Here is a 19,410-nt window from a genome sequence, read left to right on the forward strand (position 1 = left end):
TCTACGTTCCGGGCAACCTAGGCTTCACCCCAGGGCGTTGTTCCACCAGATCGGATAGTTAGGGCCTAAGAAGTGAACGCCAGCAGCATAAAATAAAATATAAATACAACAGTTCTTCCATCATATAAAACGAATAATTGCAACCAGTTTGAAAGTTATGGTCATTTCTACGTTCCGGGCAACCTAGGCTTCACTCTATGGCGTTCTTCCACCACATCGAATAGCTACGGCCTCGGAAGTCAACGCGTGAAGCATAAAATACAATAAAAATACAACAGTCTTTCCATCCTATAACAGGAATAATTGCAACCCGTGTGAAAGTGATGGTCATTTGTACGTTCCAGGCAACCTAGGCTTCACTCTGGGGCGTTCTTCCACCAGATCGAATTGTTAGGGCCTAAGAAGTCAACGCCAGAAGCATAAGATACAATATAAATACAACAGCTTTTCCATCATATAAAACGAATAATTTCAACCAGTGTGAATGTTATGGTCATTTCTACATTCCGAGCAACCTAGGCTTCACTCTAGCGCGTTGATCCAACAGATTGAATAGTTAGGGCCTTAGAAGTCAACGCCCGAAGTATAAAATACAATATAAATACAACAGTTTTTTCGTCGTATAAAACGAATAATTGCGAGCAGTATGAAAGTTATGTTCATTTCTACTTTCCGGGCAACCTAGGCTTCACCCTAGGGCGTTGCTCCAACAGATTGAATAGTTTGGGCCTTAGATGTCAACGGCCGAAGCATAAAATACAAAATAAATACAACTGTTTTTCTATCGTATAAAACGAATAATTGCTACCGGTGTGAAAGTTATATCCATTTCTACGTTGCGGGCAACCTAGGCTTCACCCTAGGGCGTTGTTCCACCAGGTGGAATAGTTAGGGCATAAGAAGTCAACGCCAGAAGCATAAAATACAATATAAGTAAAACAGTTTTTCCATCGTATAAAATGAATAATTGCAAATATTGCGAAAGTAATGGTCATTCCACGTTCCGGGCAACCTAGGCGTCACTCTAGTGCGTTGCTCCACCACATCTAATAGCTACGGCCTTAGACGTCAACGACAGAATCATAACATACAATACAGATGCAACAGCTTTTCCATCGTATAAAACGAATAATTGCAACCAGTGTGAAAGTTATTGTCATTTCTACTTCCCGCGCAACCTATGCTTCACCCTATGGCGTTGCTCCAACAGATTGAATAGTTAGGACCTTAGAAGTCAGTGCCCGAAGCATAAAATGCAATAAAAATACAACAGTTATCCATCATATAACAGGAATAATTGCAACCAGTTTGAAAGCGATGGTCATTTCTACGTTCCGGGCAACCTAGGCTTCACTCTAGGGCGTTGCTCCACCAGATCGAATAGTTAGTGCCTTAGAAGTCAGCGCCAGAAGCATAATATACAATATAAATACAACAGTTTTTCCATCGTATAAAACGAATAATTGCAACCAGTATGGAAGTCAACGTCATTTCTACTTTCCGGGCAACCTAGGCTTCACCCTAGGGCGTTGCTCCAACAGATTGAATAGTTAGGGCCTTAGAAGTCAACGCCGGAAGCATAAAATGCAATAAAAATACAACAGTTTTTCCATCGTATAAAAGGATTAATTGCAACCAGTTTGAAAGTGATGGTCATTTCTACGTTCCGGGCAACCTAGGCTTCACCCTAGGGCGTTGTTCGACCAGATCGTATAGTTAGGGCCTAAGAAGTGAACGCCAGAAGCATAAAATACAATATAAATACAACAGTTTTTCCATCATATAAAACGAGTAATTGCAACCAGTATGAAAGTTGTGGTCATTTCTACTTTCCGGGCAACCTAGGCTACACCCTAGGGCGTTGCTCCAACAGGTTGAATAGTTAGGGCCTTAGAAGTCAATGCCCGAAGCATAAAATGCAATAAAAATACAACAGTTTTTCCATCATATAACCGGAATAATGGCAACCAGTTTGAAAGTGATGGTCATTTCTACGTTCCGGGCAACCTCGGCTTCACTCTAGGGCGTTGCTCCACCAGATCGAATAGCAAGTGTCTTAGAAGTCAACGCCAGAAGCATAAAAAACAATATAATTACAACAGTTTTTCCATCGTATAAAACGAATAATTGCAACCAGTATGAAGATTAACCTCATTTCTACTTTCCGGGCAACCCAGGCTTCACCATAGGGCGTTGCTCCAACCGATTGAATAGTTAAGGATTTAGAAGTCAACGCCGGAAGCATAAAATGCAATAAAAATACAACAGTTTTTCCATCGTATAAAAGGATTAATTGCAACCAGTTTGAAAGTGATGGTCATTTCTACGTTCCGGGCAACCTAGGCTTCACCCTAGGGCGTTGTTCGACCAGATCGAATAGTTAGGGCCTAAGAAGTGAACGCCAGAAGCATAAAATACAATATAAATGCAACAGTTTTTCCATCATATAAAACGAGTAATTGCAACCACTATGAAAGTTCTGGTCATTTCTACTTTCCGGGCAACCTAGGCTACACCCTAGGGCGTTGCTCCAACAGGTTGAATGGTTAGGGCCTTAGAAGTCAATGCCCGAAGCATAAAATGCAATAAAAGTACAACAGTTCTTCCATCATATAACCGGAATAATTGCAACCAGTTTGAAAGTGATGGTCATTTCTACGTTCCGGGCAACCTCGGCTTCACTCTAGGGCGTTGCTCCACCAGATCGAATAGTAAGTGTCTTAGAAGTCAACACCAGAAGCATAAAAAACAATATAAATACAACAGTTTTTCCATCGTATAAAACGAATAATTGCAACCAGTATGAAGATTAACCTCATTTCTACTTTCCGGGCAACCCAGGCTTCACCATAGGGCGTTGCTCCAACCGATTGAATAGTTAAGGATTTAGAAGTCAACGCCGGAAGCATAAAATGCAATAAAAATACAACAGTTTTTCCATCGTATAAAAGGATTAATTGCAACCAGTTTGAAAGTGATGGTCATTTCTACGTTCCGGGCAACCTAGGCTTCACCCTAGGGCGTTGTTCGACCAGATCGAATAGTTAGGGCCTAAGAAGTGAACGCCAGAAGCATAAAATACAATATAAATACAACAGTTTTTCCATCATATAAAACGAGTAATTGCAACCACTATGAAAGTTCTGGTCATTTCTACTTTCCGGGCAACCTAGGCTACACCCTAGGGCGTTGCTCCAACAGGTTGAATGGTTAGGGCCTTAGAAGTCAATGCCCGAAGCATAAAATGCAATAAAAGTACAACAGTTCTTCCATCATATAACCGGAATAATTGCAACCAGTTTGAAAGTGATGGTCATTTCTACGTTCCGGGCAACCTCGGCTTCACTCTAGGGCGTTGCTCCACCAGATCGAATAGTAAGTGTCTTAGAAGTCAACACCAGAAGCATAAAAAACAATATAAATACAACAGTTTTTCCATCGTATAAAACGAATAATTGCAACCAGTATGAAGATTAACCTCATCTCTACTTTCCGGGCAACCTAGGCTTCACCCTAGGGCGTTGCTCCAACCGATTGAATAGTTAGGGCCTTAGAAGTCAACGCCGGAAGCATAAAATGCATTAAAAATACAACAGTTTTTCAATCGTATAAAAGGATTAATAGCAACCAGTTTGAAAGTGATGGCAATTTCTACGTTCCGGGCAACCTAGGCTTCACCCTAGGGCGTTGTTCCACCAGATGGAATAGCTAGGGCATCAGAAGTCAACGCCAGAAGCATAAAATACGGTATAAATACAACAGCTTTTCCATCGTATAAAACGAATAATTGCGACCAGTGTGAAAGTTATGGTCATTTCTACTTTCCGGGCAACCTAGGCTTCACTCTACTGCGTTGCTCCACCAGATCAAACAGTTAGGGCCTTAGAAGTCAACGCCAGAAGCATAAAATACAATATAAATACAACAGTCTTTCCATCGTATAAAACGAATAATTGCAACCAGTATGAAAGTAAAAGTCATTTCTACGTTCCGGGCAACCTAGGCTTCACTCCAAGGGCGTTGTTCCACCAGATCGAATAGTTAGGGCCTAAGAAGTGAACGCCAGAAGCATAATATACAATATAAATACAACAGATTTTCCATCATATAAAACGAATAATTGCAACCAGTATGAAAGCTATGGTCATTTCTACTTTACGGGCAACCTAGGCTACACCCTAGGGTGTTGCTACAACAGATTGAATAGTTAGGGCCTTATAAGTCAATGCCCGAAGCATAAAATGCAATAAGAATACAACAGCTTTTCCATCATGTAACAGCAATAATTGCAACCAGTTTGAATGTGATGGTCATTTCTACGTTCCGGGGAACCTAGGCTTCACTCTAGGGCGTTGTTCCAGCAGATGGAATAGTTACGGCATAAGAAGTCAACGCCAGAAGAATAAAATACGGTATAAATACAACAGTTTTTCCATCGTATAAAACGAATAATTGCAACCAGTATGAAAGTTATGGTCATTTCTGCTTTCCGTGCAACGTAGGCTTCACCGTAGGGCGTTGCTCCAACACATTGAATAGTTAGGGCCTTAGAAGTCAACGCCCGTAGCATAAAATACAATATAAATACAACAGTTTTTCCATCGTATAAAACGAATAATTGCAACCAGTATGGAAGTCAACGTCATTTCTACTTTCCGGGCAACCTAGGCTTCACCCTAGGGCGTTGCTCCAACAGATTGAATAGTTAGGGCCTTAGAAGTCAACGCCGGAAGCATAAAATGCAATAAAAATACAACAGTTTTTCCATCGTATAAAAGGATTAATTGCAACCAGTTTGAAAGTGACGGTCATTTCTACGTTTCGGGCAACCTAGGCTTCACCCTAGGGCGTTGTTCGACCAGATCGAATGGTTAGGGCCTAAGAAGTGAACGCCAGAAGCATAAAATAAAATATAAATGCAACAGTTTTTCCATCATATAAAACGAGTAATTGCAACCAGTATGAAAGTTGTGGTCATTTCTACTTTCCGGGCAACCTAGGCTACACCCTAGGGCGTTGCTACAACAGGTTGAATAGTTAGGGCCTTAGAAGTCAATGCCCGAAGCATAAAATGCAATAAAAATACAACAGTTTTTCCATCATATAACCGGAATAATTGCAACCAGTTTGAAAGTGATGGTCATTTCTACGTTCCGGGCAACCTCGGCTTCACTCTAGGGCCTTGCTCCACCACATCGAATAGTTAGTGTCTTAGAAGTCAACGCCAGAAGCATAAAAAACAATATAAATACAACAGTTTTTCCATCGTATAAAACGAATAATTGCAACCAGTATGAAGATTAACCTCATTTCTACTTTCCGGGCAACCTAGGCTTCACTCTAGGGCGTTGCTCCACAAGTTCGAATAGTTAGGGCCTTAGAAGACAACGCCAGAAGCATAAAATACAATAAAGATGCAACAGTTTTTCCATCGTATATCAGGAATAATTGCAACCAGTGTGAAAGTAATGGCATATCATTGTTCCGGGCAACCTAGGCTTCACTCTACTGCGTTGCTCCACCAGATCAAACAGTTAGGGCCTTAGAAGTCAACGCCAGAAGCATAAAATACAATATAAATACAACAGTCTTTCCATCGTATAAAACGAATAATTGCAACCAGTATGAAGGTAAACGTCATTTCTACGTTCCGGGCAACCTAGGCTTCACCCAAGGGTGTTGTTCCACCAGATCGAATAGTTAGGGCCTAAGAAGTGAACGCCAGAAGCATAATATACAATATAAATCCAACAGTTTTTCCATCATATAAATCGAATAATTGCAACCAGTATGAAAGCTATGGTGATTTCTACTTTACGGGCAACCTAGGCTACACCCTAGGGCGTTGCTACAACAGATTGAATAGTTAGGGCCTTAGAAGTCAACGCCCGTAGCATAAAATACAAAATAAATACAACAGTTTTTCCATCGTAGAAAACGAATAATTGCAACCTGTGTGAAAGTTGTGGTTATATCTGCGTTCCGGGCAACCTAGGCTTCACTGTAGGGTGTTGCTCCACCAGATCGAATAGGTAGGGCAATAGAAGTCTACGCCCGAAACATAAAATACTATAAATATAAAAGAGTTTTTCCATCGTATATCAGGAATAATTGCAACCAGTGTGAAAGTGATGGTCATTTCTACGTTCCGGCAACCTAGGCTTCGCTCTAGGGCGTTGTGCCACCAGATCGATCACTTAGGGCCTAAGAAGGCACCGCCAGAAGCATAAAATACAAAATAAATACAACAGTCTTTCCATCGTATAAAACGAATAATTGCAACCAGTATGAAAGTTATGGTCATTTCTACTTTCCGGGCAACCTAGGCTTCACTCTAGGGCGTTGTTCCAGCAGATGGAATAGTTACGGCATAAGAAGTCAACGCCAGAAGTTTAAAATACGGTATAAATACAACAGTCTTTCCATCGTATAAAACGAATAATTGCAACCAGTATGAAAGTAAAAGTCATTTCTACGTTCCGGGCAACCTAGGCTTCACCCAAGGGCGTTGTTCCACCAGATCGAATAGTTAGGGCCTAAGAAGTGAACGCCAGAAGCATAATATACAATATAAATACAACAGTTTTTCCATCATATAAAACGAATAATTGCAACCAGTATGAAAGCTATGGTCATTTCTACTTTACGGGCAACCTAGGCTACACCCTAGGGTGTTGCTACAACAGATTGAATAGTTAGGGCCTTATAAGTCAATGCCCGAAGCATAAAATGCAATAAGAATACAACAGCTTTTCCATCATGTAACAGCAATAATTGCAACCAGTTTGAATGTGATGGTCATTTCTACGTTCCGGGCAACCTAGGCTTCACTCTAGGGCGTTGTTCCAGCAGATGGAATAGTTACGGCATAAGAAGACAACGCCAGAAGAATAAAATACGGTATAAATACAACAGTTTTTCCATCGTATAAAACGAATAATTGCAACCAGTATGAAAGTTATGGTCATTTCTGCTTTCCGTGCAACGTAGGCTTCACCGTAGGGCGTTGCTCCAACAGATTGAATAGTTAGGGCCTTAGAAGTCAACGCCAGAAGAATAAAATACGGTATAAATACAACAGTTTTTCCATCGTATAAAACGAATAATTGCAACCAGTATGAAAGTTATGGTCATTTCTGCTTTCCGTGCAACGTAGGCTTCACCGTAGGGCGTTGCTCCAACACATTGAATAGTTAGGGCCTTAGAAGTCAACGCCCGTAGCATAAAATACAATATAAATACAACAGTTTTTCCATCGTATAAAACGAATAATTGCAACCAGTATGGAAGTCAACGTCATTTCTACTTTCCGGGCAACCTAGGCTTCACCCTAGGGCGTTGCTCCAACAGATTGAATAGTTAGGGCCTTAGAAGTCAACGCCGGAAGCATAAAATGCAATAAAAATACAACAGTTTTTCCATCGTATAAAAGGATTAATTGCAACCAGTTTGAAAGTGACGGTCATTTCTACGTTTCGGGCAACCTAGGCTTCACCCTAGGGCGTTGTTCGACCAGATCGAATGGTTAGGGCCTAAGAAGTGAACGCCAGAAGCATAAAATAAAATATAAATGCAACAGTTTTTCCATCATATAAAACGAGTAATTGCAACCAGTATGAAAGTTGTGGTCATTTCTACTTTCCGGGCAACCTAGGCTACACCCTAGGGCGTTGCTACAACAGGTTGAATAGTTAGGGCCTTAGAAGTCAATGCCCGAAGCATAAAATGCAATAAAAATACAACAGTTTTTCCATCATATAACCGGAATAATTGCAACCAGTTTGAAAGTGATGGTCATTTCTACGTTCAGGGCAACCTCGGCTTCACTCTAGGGCCTTGCTCCACCACATCGAATAGTTAGTGTCTTAGAAGTCAACGCCAGAAGCATAAAAAACAATATAAATACAACAGTTTTTCCATCGTATAAAACGAATAATTGCAACCAGTATGAAGATTAACCTCATTTCTACTTTCCGGGCAACCTAGGCATCACTCTAGGGCGTTGCTCCACAAGTTCGAATAGTTAGGGCCTTAGAAGACAACGCCAGAAGCATAAAATACAATAAAGATGCAACAGTTTTTCCATCGTATATCAGGAATAATTGCAACCAGTGTGAAAGTAATGGCATATCATTGTTCCGGGCAACCTAGGCTTCACTCTACTGCGTTGCTCCACCAGATCAAACAGTTAGGGCCTTAGAAGTCAACGCCAGAAGCATAAAATACAATATAAATACAACAGTCTTTCCATCGTATAAAACGAATAATTGCAACCAGTATGAAGGTAAACGTCATTTCTACGTTCCGGGCAACCTAGGCTTCACCCAAGGGTGTTGTTCCACCAGATCGAATAGTTAGGGCCTAAGAAGTGAACGCCAGAAGCATAATATACAATATAAATCCAACAGTTTTTCCATCATATAAATCGAATAATTGCAACCAGTATGAAAGCTATGGTGATTTCTACTTTACGGGCAACCTAGGCTACACCCTAGGGCGTTGCTACAACAGATTGAATAGTTAGGGCCTTAGAAGTCAACGCCCGTAGCATAAAATACAAAATAAATACAACAGTTTTTCCATCGTAGAAAACGAATAATTGCAACCTGTGTGAAAGTTGTGGTTATATCTGCGTTCCGGGCAACCTAGGCTTCACTGTAGGGTGTTGCTCCACCAGATCGAATAGGTAGGGCAATAGAAGTCTACGCCCGAAACATAAAATACTATAAATATAAAAGAGTTTTTCCATCGTATATCAGGAATAATTGCAACCAGTGTGAAAGTGATGGTCATTTCTACGTTCCGGCAACCTAGGCTTCGCTCTAGGGCGTTGTGCCACCAGATCGATCACTTAGGGCCTAAGAAGGCACCGCCAGAAGCATAAAATACAAAATAAATACAACAGTCTTTCCATCGTATAAAACGAATAATTGCAACCAGTATGAAAGTTATGGTCATTTCTACTTTCCGGGCAACCTAGGCTTCACTCTAGGGCGTTGTTCCAGCAGATGGAATAGTTACGGCATAAGAAGTCAACGCCAGAAGTTTAAAATACGGTATAAATACAACAGTCTTTCCATCGTATAAAACGAATAATTGCAACCAGTATGAAAGTAAAAGTCATTTCTACGTTCCGGGCAACCTAGGCTTCACCCAAGGGCGTTGTTCCACCAGATCGAATAGTTAGGGCCTAAGAAGTGAACGCCAGAAGCATAATATACAATATAAATACAACAGTTTTTCCATCATATAAAACGAATAATTGCAACCAGTATGAAAGCTATGGTCATTTCTACTTTACGGGCAACCTAGGCTACACCCTAGGGTGTTGCTACAACAGATTGAATAGTTAGGGCCTTATAAGTCAATGCCCGAAGCATAAAATGCAATAAGAATACAACAGCTTTTCCATCATGTAACAGCAATAATTGCAACCAGTTTGAATGTGATGGTCATTTCTACGTTCCGGGCAACCTAGGCTTCACTCTAGGGCGTTGTTCCAGCAGATGGAATAGTTACGGCATAAGAAGACAACGCCAGAAGAATAAAATACGGTATAAATACAACAGTTTTTCCATCGTATAAAACGAATAATTGCAACCAGTATGAAAGTTATGGTCATTTCTGCTTTCCGTGCAACGTAGGCTTCACCGTAGGGCGTTGCTCCAACAGATTGAATAGTTAGGGCCTTAGAAGTCAACGCCCGTAGCATAAAATACAATATAAATACAACAGTTTTTCCATCGTATAAAACGAATAATTGCAACCAGTATGGAAGTCAACGTCATTTCTACTTTCCGGGCAACCTAGGCTTCACCCTAGGGCGTTGCTCCAACAGATTGAATAGTTAGGGCCTTAGAAGTCAACGCCGGAAGCATAAAATGCAATAAAAATACAACAGTTTTTCCATCGTATAAAAGGATTAATTGCAACCAGTTTGAAAGTGACGGTCATTTCTACGTTTCGGGCAACCTAGGCTTCACCCTAGGGCGTTGTTCGACCAGATCGAATGGTTAGGGCCTAAGAAGTGAACGCCAGAAGCATAAAATAAAATATAAATGCAACAGTTTTTCCATCATATAAAACGAGTAATTGCAACCAGTATGAAAGTTGTGGTCATTTCTACTTTCCGGGCAACCTAGGCTACACCCTAGGGCGTTGCTACAACAGGTTGAATAGTTAGGGCCTTAGAAGTCAATGCCCGAAGCATAAAATGCAATAAAAATACAACAGTTTTTCCATCATATAACCGGAATAATTGCAACCAGTTTGAAAGTGATGGTCATTTCTACGTTCCGGGCAACCTCGGCTTCACTCTAGGGCCTTGCTCCACCACATCGAATAGTTAGTGTCTTAGAAGTCAACGCCAGAAGCATAAAAAACAATATAAATACAACAGTTTTTCCATCGTATAAAACGAATAATTGCAACCAGTATGAAGATTAACCTCATTTCTACTTTCCGGGCAACCTAGGCTTCACTCTAGGGCGTTGCTCCACAAGTTCGAATAGTTAGGGCCTTAGAAGACAACGCCAGAAGCATAAAATACAATAAAGATGCAACAGTTTTTCCATCGTATATCAGGAATAATTGCAACCAGTGTGAAAGTAATGGCATATCATTGTTCCGGGCAACCTAGGCTTCACTCTACTGCGTTGCTCCACCAGATCAAACAGTTAGGGCCTTAGAAGTCAACGCCAGAAGCATAAAATACAATATAAATACAACAGTCTTTCCATCGTATAAAACGAATAATTGCAACCAGTATGAAGGTAAACGTCATTTCTACGTTCCGGGCAACCTAGGCTTCACCCAAGGGTGTTGTTCCACCAGATCGAATAGTTAGGGCCTAAGAAGTGAACGCCAGAAGCATAATATACAATATAAATCCAACAGTTTTTCCATCATATAAATCGAATAATTGCAACCAGTATGAAAGCTATGGTGATTTCTACTTTACGGGCAACCTAGGCTACACCCTAGGGCGTTGCTACAACAGATTGAATAGTTAGGGCCTTAGAAGTCAACGCCCGTAGCATAAAATACAAAATAAATACAACAGTTTTTCCATCGTAGAAAACGAATAATTGCAACCTGTGTGAAAGTTGTGGTTATATCTGCGTTCCGGGCAACCTAGGCTTCACTGTAGGGTGTTGCTCCACCAGATCGAATAGGTAGGGCAATAGAAGTCTACGCCCGAAACATAAAATACTATAAATATAAAAGAGTTTTTCCATCGTATATCAGGAATAATTGCAACCAGTGTGAAAGTGATGGTCATTTCTACGTTCCGGCAACCTAGGCTTCGCTCTAGGGCGTTGTGCCACCAGATCGATCACTTAGGGCCTAAGAAGGCACCGCCAGAAGCATAAAATACAAAATAAATACAACAGTCTTTCCATCGTATAAAACGAATAATTGCAACCAGTATGAAAGTTATGGTCATTTCTACTTTCCGGGCAACCTAGGCTTCACTCTAGGGCGTTGTTCCAGCAGATGGAATAGTTACGGCATAAGAAGTCAACGCCAGAAGTTTAAAATACGGTATAAATACAACAGTCTTTCCATCGTATAAAACGAATAATTGCAACCAGTATGAAAGTAAAAGTCATTTCTACGTTCCGGGCAACCTAGGCTTCACCCAAGGGCGTTGTTCCACCAGATCGAATAGTTAGGGCCTAAGAAGTGAACGCCAGAAGCATAATATACAATATAAATACAACAGTTTTTCCATCATATAAAACGAATAATTGCAACCAGTATGAAAGCTATGGTCATTTCTACTTTACGGGCAACCTAGGCTACACCCTAGGGTGTTGCTACAACAGATTGAATAGTTAGGGCCTTATAAGTCAATGCCCGAAGCATAAAATGCAATAAGAATACAACAGCTTTTCCATCATGTAACAGCAATAATTGCAACCAGTTTGAATGTGATGGTCATTTCTACGTTCCGGGCAACCTAGGCTTCACTCTAGGGCGTTGTTCCAGCAGATGGAATAGTTACGGCATAAGAAGACAACGCCAGAAGAATAAAATACGGTATAAATACAACAGTTTTTCCATCGTATAAAACGAATAATTGCAACCAGTATGAAAGTTATGGTCATTTCTGCTTTCCGTGCAACGTAGGCTTCACCGTAGGGCGTTGCTCCAACAGATTGAATAGTTAGGGCCTTAGAAGTCAACGCCAGAAGAATAAAATACGGTATAAATACAACAGTTTTTCCATCGTATAAAACGAATAATTGCAACCAGTATGAAAGTTATGGTCATTTCTGCTTTCCGTGCAACGTAGGCTTCACCGTAGGGCGTTGCTCCAACAGATTGAATAGTTAGGGCCTTAGAAGTCAACGCCCGTAGCATAAAATACAATATAAATACAACAGTTTTTCCATCGTATAAAACGAATAATTGCAACCAGTATGGAAGTCAACGTCATTTCTACTTTCCGGGCAACCTAGGCTTCACCCTAGGGCGTTGCTCCAACAGATTGAATAGTTAGGGCCTTAGAAGTCAACGCCGGAAGCATAAAATGCAATAAAAATACAACAGTTTTTCCATCGTATAAAAGGATTAATTGCAACCAGTTTGAAAGTGACGGTCATTTCTACGTTTCGGGCAACCTAGGCTTCACCCTAGGGCGTTGTTCGACCAGATCGAATGGTTAGGGCCTAAGAAGTGAACGCCAGAAGCATAAAATAAAATATAAATGCAACAGTTTTTCCATCATATAAAACGAGTAATTGCAACCAGTATGAAAGTTGTGGTCATTTCTACTTTCCGGGCAACCTAGGCTACACCCTAGGGCGTTGCTACAACAGGTTGAATAGTTAGGGCCTTAGAAGTCAATGCCCGAAGCATAAAATGCAATAAAAATACAACAGTTTTTCCATCATATAACCGGAATAATTGCAACCAGTTTGAAAGTGATGGTCATTTCTACGTTCCGGGCAACCTCGGCTTCACTCTAGGGCCTTGCTCCACCACATCGAATAGTTAGTGTCTTAGAAGTCAACGCCAGAAGCATAAAAAACAATATAAATACAACAGTTTTTCCATCGTATAAAACGAATAATTGCAACCAGTATGAAGATTAACCTCATTTCTACTTTCCGGGCAACCTAGGCTTCACTCTAGGGCGTTGCTCCACAAGTTCGAATAGTTAGGGCCTTAGAAGACAACGCCAGAAGCATAAAATACAATAAAGATGCAACAGTTTTTCCATCGTATATCAGGAATAATTGCAACCAGTGTGAAAGTAATGGCATATCATTGTTCCGGGCAACCTAGGCTTCACTCTACTGCGTTGCTCCACCAGATCAAACAGTTAGGGCCTTAGAAGTCAACGCCAGAAGCATAAAATACAATATAAATACAACAGTCTTTCCATCGTATAAAACGATTAATTGCAACCAGTATGAAGGTAAACGTCATTTCTACGTTCCGGGCAACCTAGGCTTCACCCAAGGGTGTTGTTCCACCAGATCGAATAGTTAGGGCCTAAGAAGTGAACGCCAGAAGCATAATATACAATATAAATCCAACAGTTTTTCCATCATATAAATCGAATAATTGCAACCAGTATGAAAGCTATGGTGATTTCTACTTTACGGGCAACCTAGGCTACACCCTAGGGCGTTGCTACAACAGATTGAATAGTTAGGGCCTTAGAAGTCAACGCCCGTAGCATAAAATACAAAATAAATACAACAGTTTTTCCATCGTAGAAAACGAATAATTGCAACCTGTGTGAAAGTTGTGGTTATATCTGCGTTCCGGGCAACCTAGGCTTCACTGTAGGGTGTTGCTCCACCAGATCGAATAGGTAGGGCAATAGAAGTCTACGCCCGAAACATAAAATACTATAAATATAAAAGAGTTTTTCCATCGTATATCAGGAATAATTGCAACCAGTGTGAAAGTGATGGTCATTTCTACGTTCCGGCAACCTAGGCTTCGCTCTAGGGCGTTGTGCCACCAGATCGATCACTTAGGGCCTAAGAAGGCACCGCCAGAAGCATAAAATACAAAATAAATACAACAGTCTTTCCATCGTATAAAACGAATAATTGCAACCAGTATGAAAGTTATGGTCATTTCTACTTTCCGGGCAACCTAGGCTTCACTCTAGGGCGTTGTTCCAGCAGATGGAATAGTTACGGCATAAGAAGTCAACGCCAGAAGTTTAAAATACGGTATAAATACAACAGTCTTTCCATCGTATAAAACGAATAATTGCAACCAGTATGAAAGTAAAAGTCATTTGTACGTTCCGGGCAACCTAGGCTTCACCCAAGGGCGTTGTTCCACCAGATCGAATAGTTAGGGCCTAAGAAGTGAACGCCAGAAGCATAATATACAATATAAATACAACAGTTTTTCCATCATATAAAACGAATAATTGCAACCAGTATGAAAGCTATGGTCATTTCTACTTTACGGGCAACCTAGGCTACACCCTAGGGTGTTGCTACAACAGATTGAATAGTTAGGGCCTTATAAGTCAATGCCCGAAGCATAAAATGCAATAAGAATACAACAGCTTTTCCATCATGTAACAGCAATAATTGCAACCAGTTTGAATGTGATGGTCATTTCTACGTTCCGGGCAACCTAGGCTTCACTCTAGGGCGTTGTTCCAGCAGATGGAATAGTTACGGCATAAGAAGACAACGCCAGAAGAATAAAATACGGTATAAATACAACAGTTTTTCCATCGTATAAAACGAATAATTGCAACCAGTATGAAAGTTATGGTCATTTCTGCTTTCCGTGCAACGTAGGCTTCACCGTAGGGCGTTGCTCCAACAGATTGAATAGTTAGGGCCTTAGAAGTCAACGCCAGAAGAATAAAATACGGTATAAATACAACAGTTTTTCCATCGTATAAAACGAATAATTGCAACCAGTATGAAAGTTATGGTCATTTCTGCTTTCCGTGCAACGTAGGCTTCACCGTAGGGCGTTGCTCCAACACATTGAATAGTTAGGGCCTTAGAAGTCAACGCCCGTAGCATAAAATACAATATAAATACAACAGTTTTTCCATCGTATAAAACGAATAATTGCAACCAGTATGGAAGTCAACGTCATTTCTACTTTCCGGGCAACCTAGGCTTCACCCTAGGGCGTTGCTCCAACAGATTGAATAGTTAGGGCCTTAGAAGTCAACGCCGGAAGCATAAAATGCAATAAAAATACAACAGTTTTTCCATCGTATAAAAGGATTAATTGCAACCAGTTTGAAAGTGACGGTCATTTCTACGTTTCGGGCAACCTAGGCTTCACCCTAGGGCGTTGTTCGACCAGATCGAATGGTTAGGGCCTAAGAAGTGAACGCCAGAAGCATAAAATAAAATATAAATGCAACAGTTTTTCCATCATATAAAACGAGTAATTGCAACCAGTATGAAAGTTGTGGTCATTTCTACTTTCCGGGCAACCTAGGCTACACCCTAGGGCGTTGCTACAACAGGTTGAATAGTTAGGGCCTTAGAAGTCAATGCCCGAAGCATAAAATGCAATAAAAATACAACAGTTTTTCCATCATATAACCGGAATAATTGCAACCAGTTTGAAAGTGATGGTCATTTCTACGTTCCGGGCAACCTCGGCTTCACTCTAGGGCCTTGCTCCACCACATCGAATAGTTAGTGTCTTAGAAGTCAACGCCAGAAGCATAAAAAACAATATAAATACAACAGTTTTTCCATCGTATAAAACGAATAATTGCAACCAGTATGAAGATTAACCTCATTTCTACTTTCCGGGCAACCTAGGCTTCACTCTAGGGCGTTGCTCCACAAGTTCGAATAGTTAGGGCCTTAGAAGACAACGCCAGAAGCATAAAATACAATAAAGATGCAACAGTTTTTCCATCGTATATCAGGAATAATTGCAACCAGTGTGAAAGTAATGGCATATCATTGTTCCGGGCAACCTAGGCTTCACTCTACTGCGTTGCTCCACCAGATCAAACAGTTAGGGCCTTAGAAGTCAACGCCAGAAGCATAAAATACAATATAAATACAACAGTCTTTCCATCGTATAAAACGAATAATTGCAACCAGTATGAAGGTAAACGTCATTTCTACGTTCCGGGCAACCTAGGCTTCACCCAAGGGTGTTGTTCCACCAGATCGAATAGTTAGGGCCTAAGAAGTGAACGCCAGAAGCATAATATACAATATAAATCCAACAGTTTTTCCATCATATAAATCGAATAATTGCAACCAGTATGAAAGCTATGGTGATTTCTACTTTACGGGCAACCTAGGCTACACCCTAGGGCGTTGCTACAACAGATTGAATAGTTAGGGCCTTAGAAGTCAACGCCCGTAGCATAAAATACAAAATAAATACAACAGTTTTTCCATCGTAGAAAACGAATAATTGCAACCTGTGTGAAAGTTGTGGTTATATCTGCGTTCCGGGCAACCTAGGCTTCACTGTAGGGTGTTGCTCCACCAGATCGAATAGGTAGGGCAATAGAAGTCTACGCCCGAAACATAAAATACTATAAATATAAAAGAGTTTTTCCATCGTATATCAGGAATAATTGCAACCAGTGTGAAAGTGATGGTCATTTCTACGTTCCGGCAACCTAGGCTTCGCTCTAGGGCGTTGTGCCACCAGATCGATCACTTAGGGCCTAAGAAGGCACCGCCAGAAGCATAAAATACAAAATAAATACAACAGTCTTTCCATCGTATAAAACGAATAATTGCAACCAGTATGAAAGTTATGGTCATTTCTACTTTCCGGGCAACCTAGGCTTCACTCTAGGGCGTTGTTCCAGCAGATGGAATAGTTACGGCATAAGAAGTCAACGCCAGAAGTTTAAAATACGGTATAAATACAACAGTCTTTCCATCGTATAAAACGAATAATTGCAACCAGTATGAAAGTAAAAGTCATTTCTACGTTCCGGGCAACCTAGGCTTCACCCAAGGGCGTTGTTCCACCAGATCGAATAGTTAGGGCCTAAGAAGTGAACGCCAGAAGCATAATATACAATATAAATACAACAGTTTTTCCATCATATAAAACGAATAATTGCAACCAGTATGAAAGCTATGGTCATTTCTACTTTACGGGCAACCTAGGCTACACCCTAGGGTGTTGCTACAACAGATTGAATAGTTAGGGCCTTATAAGTCAATGCCCGAAGCATAAAATGCAATAAGAATACAACAGCTTTTCCATCATGTAACAGCAATAATTGCAACCAGTTTGAATGTGATGGTCATTTCTACGTTCCGGGCAACCTAGGCTTCACTCTAGGGCGTTGTTCCAGCAGATGGAATAGTTACGGCATAAGAAGACAACGCCAGAAGAATAAAATACGGTATAAATACAACAGTTTTTCCATCGTATAAAACGAATAATTGCAACCAGTATGAAAGTTATGGTCATTTCTGCTTTCCGTGCAACGTAGGCTTCACCGTAGGGCGTTGCTCCAACAGATTGAATAGTTAGGGCCTTAGAAGTCAACGCCCGTAGCATAAAATACAATATAAATACAACAGTTTTTCCATCGTATAAAACGCATAATTGCAACCAGTATGGAAGTCAACGTCATTTCTACTTTCCGGGCAACCTAGGCTTCACCCTAGGGCGTTGCTCCAACAGATTGAATAGTTAGGGCCTTAGAAGTCAACGCCGGAAGCATAAAATGCAATAAAAATACAACAGTTTTTCCATCGTATAAAAGGATTAATTGCAACCAGTTTGAAAGTGATGGTCATTTCTACGTTTCGGGCAACCTAGGCTTCACCCTAGGGCGTTGTTCGACCAGATCGAATAGTTAGGGCCTAAGAAGTGAACGCCAGAAGCATAAAATACAATATAAATGCAACAGTTTTTCCATCATATTAAACGAGTAATTGCAACCAGTATGAAAGTTGTGGTCATTTCTACTTTCCGGGCAACCTAGGCTACACCCTAGGGCGTTGCTACAACAGGTTGAATAGTTAGGGCCTTAGAAGTCAATGCCCGAAGCATAAAATGCAATAAAAATACAACAGTTTTTCCATCATATAACCGGAATAATTGCAACCAGTTTGAAAGTGATGGTCATTTCTACGTTCCGGGCAACCTCGGCTTCACTCTAGGGCCTTGCTCCACCACATCGAATAGTTAGTGTCTTAGAAGTCAACGCCAGAAGCATAAAAAACAATATAAATACAACAGTTTTTCCATCGTATAAAACGAATAATTGCAACCAGTATGAAGATTAACCTCATTTCTACTTTCCGGGCAACCTAGGCTTCACTCTAGGGCGTTACTCCACAAGTTCGAATAGTTAGGGCCTTAGAAGACAACGCCAGAAGCATAAAATACAATAAAGATGCAACAGTTTTTCCATCGTATATCAGGAATAATTGCAACCAGTGTGAAAGTAATGGCATATCATTGTTCCGGGCAACCTAGGCTTCACTCTACTGCGTTGCTCCACCAGATCAAACAGTTAGGGCCTTAGAAGTCAACGCCAGAAGCATAAAATACAATATAAATACAACAGTCTTTCCATCGTATAAAACGAATAATTGCAACCAGTATGAAGGTAAACGTCATTTCTACGTTCCGGGCAACCTAGGCTTCACCCAAGGGCGTTGTTCCACCAGATCGAATAGTTAGGGCCTAAGAAGTGAACGCCAGAAGCATAATATACAATATAAATCCAACAGTTTTTCCATCATATAAATCGAATAATTGCAACCAGTATGAAAGCTATGGTGATTTCTACTTTACGGGCAACCTAGGCTACACCCTAGGGCGTTGCTACAACAGATTGAATAGTTAGGGCCTTAGAAGTCAACGCCCGTAGCATAAAATACAAAATAGATACAACAGTTTTTCCATCGTAGAAAACGAATAATTGCAACCTGTGTGAAAGTTGTGGTTATATCTGCGTTCCGGGCAACCTCGGTTTCACTCTAGGGCGTTGCTCCACCAGATCGCATAGCAAGGGACTTAGAATTCAACGCCATAAGAATAAAATACAATATAAGTACAACAGTTTTTCCATCGTATAAAATGAATAATTGGAAACATTGTGAAAGTAATGGACATTTCTACGTTCCAGGCAACCTAGGCGTGACTCTAGGGCGTTACTCCACCACATCTAATAGCTACGGCCTTAGAAGTCAACGCCAGAAGCATAAAATACAATAAAGATGCAACAGTTATTCCATTGTATAGCATGGATAGATGCAACCAGTGTGAAAGTTATGGTCATTTCTACGTTCCGGGCAACCTAGACTTCACCCTAAGGCGTTGTTCCACCAGATAGAAAAGTTAGGGCCTAAGAAGTCAACGCCAAAAACATAAAACACGATATAAATACAACAGCTTTCCATCGTATAAAACGAATTATTGCAACCAGTGTGAAGGTTATGGTCATTT

This window comes from Calliopsis andreniformis, unplaced genomic scaffold (assembly GCF_051401765.1).
Source record: "Calliopsis andreniformis isolate RMS-2024a unplaced genomic scaffold, iyCalAndr_principal scaffold0015, whole genome shotgun sequence".
NCBI classification, from domain to species: Eukaryota; Metazoa; Arthropoda; class Insecta; order Hymenoptera; family Andrenidae; genus Calliopsis; species Calliopsis andreniformis.